The 8,953-nt window shown below is 36.0% G+C and overlaps 1 pseudogene; it reads left to right on the top strand.

The window, feature by feature from the left end:
* Nucleotides 1-6,370: 6,370 nt before the first annotated feature.
* On the top strand, nt 6,371-6,485 carry LOC141423709 (small nucleolar RNA SNORA36 family; annotated as a pseudogene).
* The last annotated feature ends 2,468 nt before the right edge of the window (nt 6,486-8,953 follow it).

Genomic DNA, 8,953 nt, shown 5'->3' with positions numbered 1-8,953 from the left:
GGGGCAATAATTGAATGTTAGGAATAAAGCTCAAATTTCTCCACCTTTTAAGGTTCCCCCCTTTTAATAAGTAACTTTCTCAAGTAACATTCTCCATTGAAGGGAAGAAAACTTTCATAGGGTCTTAAAATGTTATTTACTTTTTTCTTATAAATACAGAGATTATGTTCAGTGCTGTGTTTAACAAGAAATGTGCTTTAAACAAATGTTTAATCATAGCTTTCTTATAGGACATAGGGGGATTTCTTGGTTGCTAATATTGAATCTATCAAAGTTTACACATAAAATACTAAGCTACATGGGAATGAGGAATTTTTGATGAAAATATTTTGATTATTAAAAAATTAAAATGTTTAAGGTTGATTTATAAAGTAATATTCCATCAAAAGTATCAGTCTTTTTTGTCAGTATGCCTTTCCTAACAGTTTTAAAATTGCCAATGAGATTTTAAAGATCTAAATTGGATTTTCACATCTGGGATTGAACATATATAATAGATGCAAATATAGAATATGTATGCGTGTTATGCATCCATGTAAAATATGATTTATATCTTATAACCTAGTACTCCATCAAGTTAAGTGTATTGATTATATTGCTGGTGGAAATAAAAAAAATGTGCTGACACTTTTCTGGGAAGCAGGTTGTCTTACTGATCAGGTATTTTTCCTGTGAGAGGGACACCATCGTAATCAAATACCATTGCTCTGGCAAAAAGAAAATAAAAGCAACAAACCAAAGAAACAGATAAGTAAAAAATAAAATAACAACAATCATAACAATAATGTAATAATAATCTTTGAGTTCAACTGCTTACTACTGGAATTTTTTTCCATACTTGAATCTATTTTTATTTGCAATCTCCAATATATAGACTAGATTTATGTTTATGCTTTAGCATGCAGTTGACCAAGTCTTTGTTCATTTCAGGGAGCACGTATTTCTGCTCTAACTGTAGAGTAAATAACTCTGCTGAATTATTTCTGAAGTTGTTTGCACCCAATGAAAAATAAGAAACATGATTTAGTTATGCATATTTAAAACTGTTCTGCTTTTGAGTCAGGTTTTTCATGCTATTCTTTCACAGCTTTACATTTAGCTACACCAAAACAAAAGACGATTGATCACCTATCTGTGACTACATTATTTTTACTGAGTCTGAATTTAGAATGTTGTTTAAATTATTACTCAATAATAAGCGAGGGTTGACTTCAGATTTTCTTTCTTTTTTTTTTTTTCTTAAGACAAGCCCCAGACCTGCAGAAAATGAAAGCTTATATATTTGTTATTTCAAAATGTCCAGAAACTTTTGCTTAGGGTTATAAGAATGAGTTCAAATTACTGATGCAGGGTAATGTTTTGATACTGTTTTCTATAATAGTAAAATACTCCCACATCACCACAGAATCAAACATGTTTTTCTTTCATTTCATTGTCAATGTTTGGTGGTATCCAATGCTTTTGATTTTTATTAAGAGTGTTTTTTTGCTAAAAACACTCTTATTATAATACCACTTGGTTCCTTATAAAAGGACTATTTTAATTCTTGAAATTTAATTTTAAATATGCATATTAAGATATCAAGTATTTAATTGATGGCTTTAGGGAAGTCAAATTAAGGATAAATTATAGTTCATATTCACATTCATTATCATTTAATCTCATTATCAATTTTAAAACTATGATTTAAATTATACTTACCTTTATAAGGAAGATTTGATACATAAAGAACAATTCAAAATTAAAATTATGATATGGAGAATAGGAAAATTAAGTTGAATCATAATACAAAGCACATTTTGTCATCTGTTTATATTATAACATCATATAATGTGATGTTGTATGACTAAAATTATTTTATCAGGAGTAAACAAAAGCCCTCAAAATGCAATTTCCTGGAGAATAATATAGAAACATTGAGGAGCAATACATGTATTATTTTCTGTTAATTCAGGTAACACTGTTGCTGTGAAAGTATGTAGGGCAGATTTTGGATAAACACTAGCCGAATGTAACATAGCAAACTTTTTACTACCTGACACCACTTAAAATCTTTATTGCACATTTTTTTGTTCCAAAAACTGTTCCATTACATTTATTTCCTGATCATCACTACCCCTGCCCTTCTTACGAAAACTTTAAGCTACCACATTAAAAAATTTTTAATGTGTAGTTTTTCAAATAACTACATTAATTTTTCCACATTGATTAAAATCATTGAACAAATAAATAATTTAAGGCCTTGCTTCAGATTATGAAAGCATGTGTTTTCCACATTAGCTTTTATTTCATTATTTTCCTTCGTGTTTCCCATGCTCACTCTGGAAGTATGTTGTAGTACTTTAGCGTTGGTGCCCCCGGTTTTGGAGACCAGCATGAACGTTGCTCTAATGAGTCACCATTTTGAAGATGAGCCAGATGTGTGGCAGAGTTATAGTGGGCAGAGAATTCTCAAAATAACTGGCTACGATCTGTATATGACTCACCAGTGTGTGTGTGTGTGTGTGTGTGTGTGTGTCCCTGAGCAATGTTTTTAGCCAAATGGTGCTTAAAAATACTGACAATATTTTACCTCAGCTTGAATCTTATGATTATCAACTGTGAATTTTCAAGAAAGATGCAAATGACTCAAAGCATATGTAACAAATTCAGGACCTATAGTCAACAGGAACACAAGTTGGGAATGTTGTTACATTAACTTAAATAGAACCCTGAGGAATAATCATTTAAAAATACATATTTGTTGAACTAGTTGGTCTAGTTAGATAATAGAAAGATAAGCATTTGTCTTTTTGTTCTTTCCACCATTATGATGTCTTTCCTATAATGATGAGGTACTCTGCAGTATGCATGTGTGTGTGTGTGTGTGTGTGTGTGTGTGTACATTTGTTTAAAGATAATGAAAAAGACATTATTCTCATTTCCCGATCTAGAGTGCTAAAGGGATAGGATCATAGACACATATAGCTAGTAATGCATTTTAGAGATGTGATGATGGATTCACTTTCATATTTCCCATGCTTTTATTTTAATGCTCTCATTTTTACCATATTAGGAGAGATCCTTATTTTCAATGTGTTTGATTGACACGTATCTTCACTTTTTGGAGGAAACTCATTGCCAGAGGCTTGGAGGAAGATCTGGCTTTCACAAAACAATCATGAGATCAGCCCTCCCCCGTGGGAAGGTCAAAAGCAAGGCTCATGATGGAGCAGGTTAAATTTAGGGTTCCAACGTTTGTTTTAGAAAACAGGAAAAATGAGGGGAGGATGTGTGGAACAAAAAAGAGGGAGCATTTGAGTGATGCTTGTGGTATTGCAAGTGAGAGTCTCTCTCTACTGTTCTAAGAATGGGGTGTGGAGCTTCAATGTGAAGAAAGGCCAAATGTTTTTCTCAGAAAATGCAATGTATTTTATTTATTTTTTAAATTTAATAGATCATGAGCTTCTAAATTAAAAAAGTATCAAACTCTTTGTCTTCCCTGAGACTTCCATCACTTAATTCCTCTTTTAAGAAGTAACAAGGCCTGAGCATGGTGGTTCGTACCTGTAATCCTAGCTACTTGAGAGGCAGAGATCAGGAGGATCATGGTTTGAAGCCAATTTGGCAAAAATGTTAGCGAGTTCCCATCTTAACCAATAAAAGCTGGGCATGGTGGCATGTGCCTTTCATCCCAGTTATGTAGGAAGCATAAAAATGAGGACGGTGATTCAGACAGGACTGGGCATAAATACACAATCTTACTTGAAAAATACCTAAAGCAAAAAGGGCTGGTTCAAGTGGTATAGCATCTACCTGGCAGTTGTAAATCCTTGAGTTCAAACCTCAGTATTGCCAAGGGAAAAAAAAAAGGCAACTCTTGAGCAGTGGTTCAGGGTGTGGTTAGCTGTAATCCTAGCTAATTGGAAGGCAGAGATAGGAGGATCACAGTTTAAAAAAAAGTTAGCAAAACCCTGACTCATGATTAAGCTGGACATGGTGCTTCATGCTGTAATTCCAGCCACTTGAGAAATGCAGGTAGGAGGACAGTGGTCTGAGGCAGCCTGAGCAAGAAATGTGAGAACCTATCTAAAAAATAACTAAAGCTAAAAGGCTGGAGGCATGGCTGAATTGGTAAAGAGCTTGCCTAGCAAGTGTGAGCCTCGGAGTTCAAACTCCACTACCTCCCTCCCCCTCACAAAGCAACAAATGTGGTTAAATTCTTAATTAGCTTTAATTAGCCTTCCAGTGATATTTGATGTATTTCTAAGCAAATTTACATGTGTAAATATATCTTCTTTTCTTTTATATAAATGATAGCCTAAGATACTTACTGTTAGGCATCTTGCTTTTTCAATTAATATATTGAGCTCTTATTTCCTTATTTATGGAAAAAATAAAGGAGTCCTGTCTGTTTTATGGTTGTATAGTATTCCAACTAAGGATGCACCACAAATCATTTAATCAGTTGCCTGTTTAAAGATGTTTAGGTTGCTTCCAATCTTTGGCTTTTATAAAAATGTAAGAACCCTCATGCCATGGTGGTCAGAATGTAAAATGGTGCAGTTATGGAGGAAAACAGTTTGAAGTTCCTCAAGAAGTTAGACAAAGAATTACTATATGATCCAGTAATTTCATTCCTAGATATATAACCAAAAGGATGGAAGGCATGGATTCAAACATACTTTTTTTTTTTCAACAAATGCTATCTAGTTTTTTAGGTGTCTTACCTATCCTCATATCTCCCTTGTCAAACATACTTTTATACCTTATATACTGATGTTATTTATAGCAGCCAAAAGGTGGAAGCAGCTTAAGTAGTCACAAACAGATGAATGGATCAACAAAATGTGTAATATACACATAGTGGGATATTACTCAGCCTTAAAAAGTAAGTACATTGGGCTGGCAGAGTGGCTCAAGTGGTAGAGTGCCTGCCTAGCGAGTGCGAACCCCTGAGTTCAAATCCTAGTATCACCAAAAAAAAAGGAAGCAAATTCTGATACATATCACAACATGAATGAGCCTTGAAAACATGCTAAATGTAATAAACCCAGACAAAAAATGAAAATATTGTATGATTCTACTTATATGAGATATGGAAGAAAATAAATTCATAGAGTTAGAAAGTAGAGTAGTAGTCAGAAAGACTGGTTGGAGGAAGGAAGATGAGTTATTGTTTAACACGTACAGAATTTCTCTAAGAAGAAGAAAAAGTTCAGGAAATGGAGAGTTGAGATGGCTCCGTAACAATGTGAGGTACTTATCACTGGTGAACTATACACTTAAGAAGGCCAAAATTGTAAGTTTTATGTTCTTTATTTTTGCCATAATTAAAAAAAAACACCCAAATACCACAGAGACCAACTTTGAATGTCTATGTTTTTTACTCATGTAGGCTTCATCCTCTGGATCATTCTTAGGGTGTCTGGTGTGTGTACCTATAATTACCTTTTCACCAATAGGACACAGGACTTCCTGTTTCCTACATCCTAACACAATGTATTTCATTAAACTTTCTCTCTTTGACAGCCTAATTAGTGAAAAATCAATTGCTCTTTTATATTATTTTATTTTTTGGCAGTATTGGCATTTGGTCTCATTGCCTTGTGCTTGCTAGGAGGGCACTCTACTACTTGAGCTACACCCCAGCCTTTTATGCTTAGTTATTTTTAATTAATTAATTTATTTTCTCTGGCAGTACTGTGTTTTGAATTCATGTCTTCTTGCGAGGCAGGCATTCTATCACTTGAACCATGCCTTCAGTACTGCTTTATTTATTTTATTTATTTATTTATTTTTTTTTGCTGCCCTCAATCATAGTGATTCTGAATCTGTGATGCCCATTACAGTCCCCTGAGGGCTTCAAAGAATGTCTGAACCTCATTCGAGACTGATTTAGCTGTTCTAAAGTGTGGGCCCAACAACCACAGGTAATCCTAATGTGTAGCCAGGATGAGGGACCACTGAGCTGCATCATCAGTATTTTTTTTTCCTTTTTCTTTTATTATTCATATGTGCATACAAGGCTTGGGTCATTTCCCCCCCCTGCCCCCACCCCCTCCCTTACCACCCACTCCACCCCCTCCCTCTCCCCCTCTCAATACCCAGCAGAAACTATTTTGCCCTTGTTTCTAATTTTGTTGTAGAGAGAGTATAAGCAATAATAGGAAGGAACAAGGGTTTTTGCTGGTTGAGATAAGGATAGCTATACAGTACTGCTTTAGTTATTTTTTTAGATAGGGTCTCATGCTTTTTGCTCAGGCTGGCCTTGAACCACAATCTTCCCTAACTCTGCCTTCTGAGTAGCCAGGATTACAGGCTTGAGCCACTATGTCAAGGCTCCAAATTGCTCTTTTTATTAATAAGAGAAAACTGCTTATAAACAGTTTCCTGGAGGAGTTGGAAATGGGATCCATTAATTAAACTTTGGGACACTGAAATTGGCTAAGGGAGATGACTGAACAGAAATATTACTCTATTCATTTACCTCCCAGCCTAGAGAATAAATAAATAAATAAAAAAGAAATGGGATTCAGTTTATTTTCTGTGCAAGGATGGGAAAGATGGGGCACATTTGAGATTTTAACCCATGCACAAATGGAAGCTGTATCTGTCTCTCTGTTTGTTTTGTTTTTGAGACAGGCTCTCACTATGCAGTTCAAGCTGCCCTTGAGCTTGATCCTCCTAAAAGCTCTCCTCCTAAAAACTGGGATTACAAGCATGTACCACCACTCCTGGATGGAAGCTATATTTTTGAAATGATGATGTGAATAAACTGATCGAGTGTACATTACTCATTACTTTTCAAAGAGCCTCAAATAGAAATGGACCGAAACATTTGCTTACATGACATATAGGGTATTGTTTCAGTATGTACACTTTGCAATTTGAGAGAATTTCAACTTACTTCCCAGATGCTAATTTATCAAAAATTTCACAGTAATTAAGACATAATGCCTGCCATTGAGGATTTTATAGTGTGATGGGTATTAAATAGGCAATTTCAATACAGAATAATATGGGATAATGTGGGTTGCTATGGAAACACAGAGTGGATGGGTCCTTACCCAAGTTGTAGGTGGTTGAGGGGCAAGAAAAGCTTTCCAGGAAGGATGATCTCTGAACTGAGGCCCCCGCAACAAATAGGAGTTGGGCCGGCGGGAGGGGGAGGGGAAGGAGGTATTTGGAAAATCATTTGCCGTCATTCCAAGACACTGAGGCAAAAGAAAGTATGGAACCTTGAGAGCATTCCAGGTAGTTCAGGTAGGTGAAGCCTCAAATGGAAGCGTTCCTTTGATGAGCAAGTTTTGTAGATCTTTGCTAAGCTCAGAACTTGGACATGTCTGAAGTTCTGTCCCTTGTCTACAGAGTTTCTCCTGAACCTATAGCTTGACAATGGGATTTGTCTTTCACCCTTGGTAAAGATATCATCTCAACAAAATCAAGGACAATTTTTTTTATACTTGGAAAGTCTTTTAATATTATGCTGTAGTATGTATAACAAGCTTTTCTCTCATTTCCCTCCTTTCTCCTCATATCGCTGATGCTTTTTTCCCCTTTGTTAACATTGCTTTTTCAAACCCTGAACATTCTGTCTGCATTACCAAGCCTTTTTCTGAATCCTTTCCTACTTCTGTCTCCCTTCCTCCTTGTTTGCAAATCATGTGTTTCTCCTCTGATCATTTTTTGAGTGTTGATTTTGTGCTGGATATTGGATAAAATGTGCTGAAATTACAAGGATGAATGAGACCAGTCCCTCCCTTAGTGTAATATTTCCTGAGGATTTTATTATAGCTTTATTATAGTGATTATCACAGGCTACCCTTGTGTTAAGGGACATAATTAGTCTGAGGGCGTTTGGATTCCTGTGTGTACCCTCCACCATTGCACAGTGCCTGGAATACACAAATGTATATTGTTTAAGTGGGAGAGAGAGTGAGAGAGAGAGCACTTTTGTTGAGATTTACTCTGAGCCCTGCACTTGGATAAGTGCTTTTCACTTAGTATCTCTCTCAACTAACCTTCTCTCTTCTCAAAACTTTATGGAACAAGAATGATGAGTTTTTCCATTTCACATGCAGGAAACTGAGAAACAGAGCACTTAAAATAATTTGCCCAGAGTTACACTGCTAAGTGATAGAGCAGTGATTTGGACCTGTAGATTCTGGTTCCAGGACCCTTGCTTTTGGCTATCATGGTAGGACAGATACACTCTGACTTCATACACCCAACAGCACAACTTCAGTGCACATGCAATTTTGCTATACTCACCTCAACGTCCCTGAGGCTCAGTGGCCTGTATTTGTATATATTATTAAATGTGAGTCCACAGCTGGTTGTAGCACCCAGACTGTGAGCAGCAGACAACAGGTAATGTCTATATTTGTCTAGGTTTGAAGCTATAGACAGATGTCTGCATTTGTGTGAGCTTTCGAATGCCATGCGATGGGCTAATGAAGCTGATTTATGCTGCTTCCTAGATGGGTCGCCTGGGCTGATTGGAAACTGTGGCATAAAATCAAAAGCAACTTGCAAAGAACTGTGATGTGACACACACATCACAAGCCCTTGGTGTGCTGTAGACCAGGGCTTCATGAACCAACTGTCCACTGAAGCATCCCTACAACAGTGGACAGCAAGCATATATGCCTGCAACCTGGGGATGAAGCATGAGATGATCAAAGTGTGCCATTCCTTTGGAGTCTCCATGTTTCATCTTAAAATGAAATGTTGATTTTAATAATCTAATAATAAGTAATAAAACCCTGATAATAATCAAGTAATCTGTGCTTATTTTTAAATGACAAGGTTTTCAATTATGTACTGTCAAATAAAATGGGCTCTGAAGGACATTATTTTCTGCGACCCTCAGGACTTGCTGGCCCACCATTTCATCATACTTTCCTCTGACAAGTGCTGATTAAATAAAACTGGTTTATTAAATAAAAGCTGGTTTAGACATTTGAGTTAT

The sequence above is a fragment of the Castor canadensis genome, chromosome 5, assembly GCF_047511655.1.
Source record: "Castor canadensis chromosome 5, mCasCan1.hap1v2, whole genome shotgun sequence".
Classification (NCBI taxonomy): Eukaryota; Metazoa; Chordata; class Mammalia; order Rodentia; family Castoridae; genus Castor; species Castor canadensis.
The sequence above is the reverse complement of the archived record's forward strand: the minus strand, read 5'-3'. Positions and strand labels throughout refer to the sequence as shown.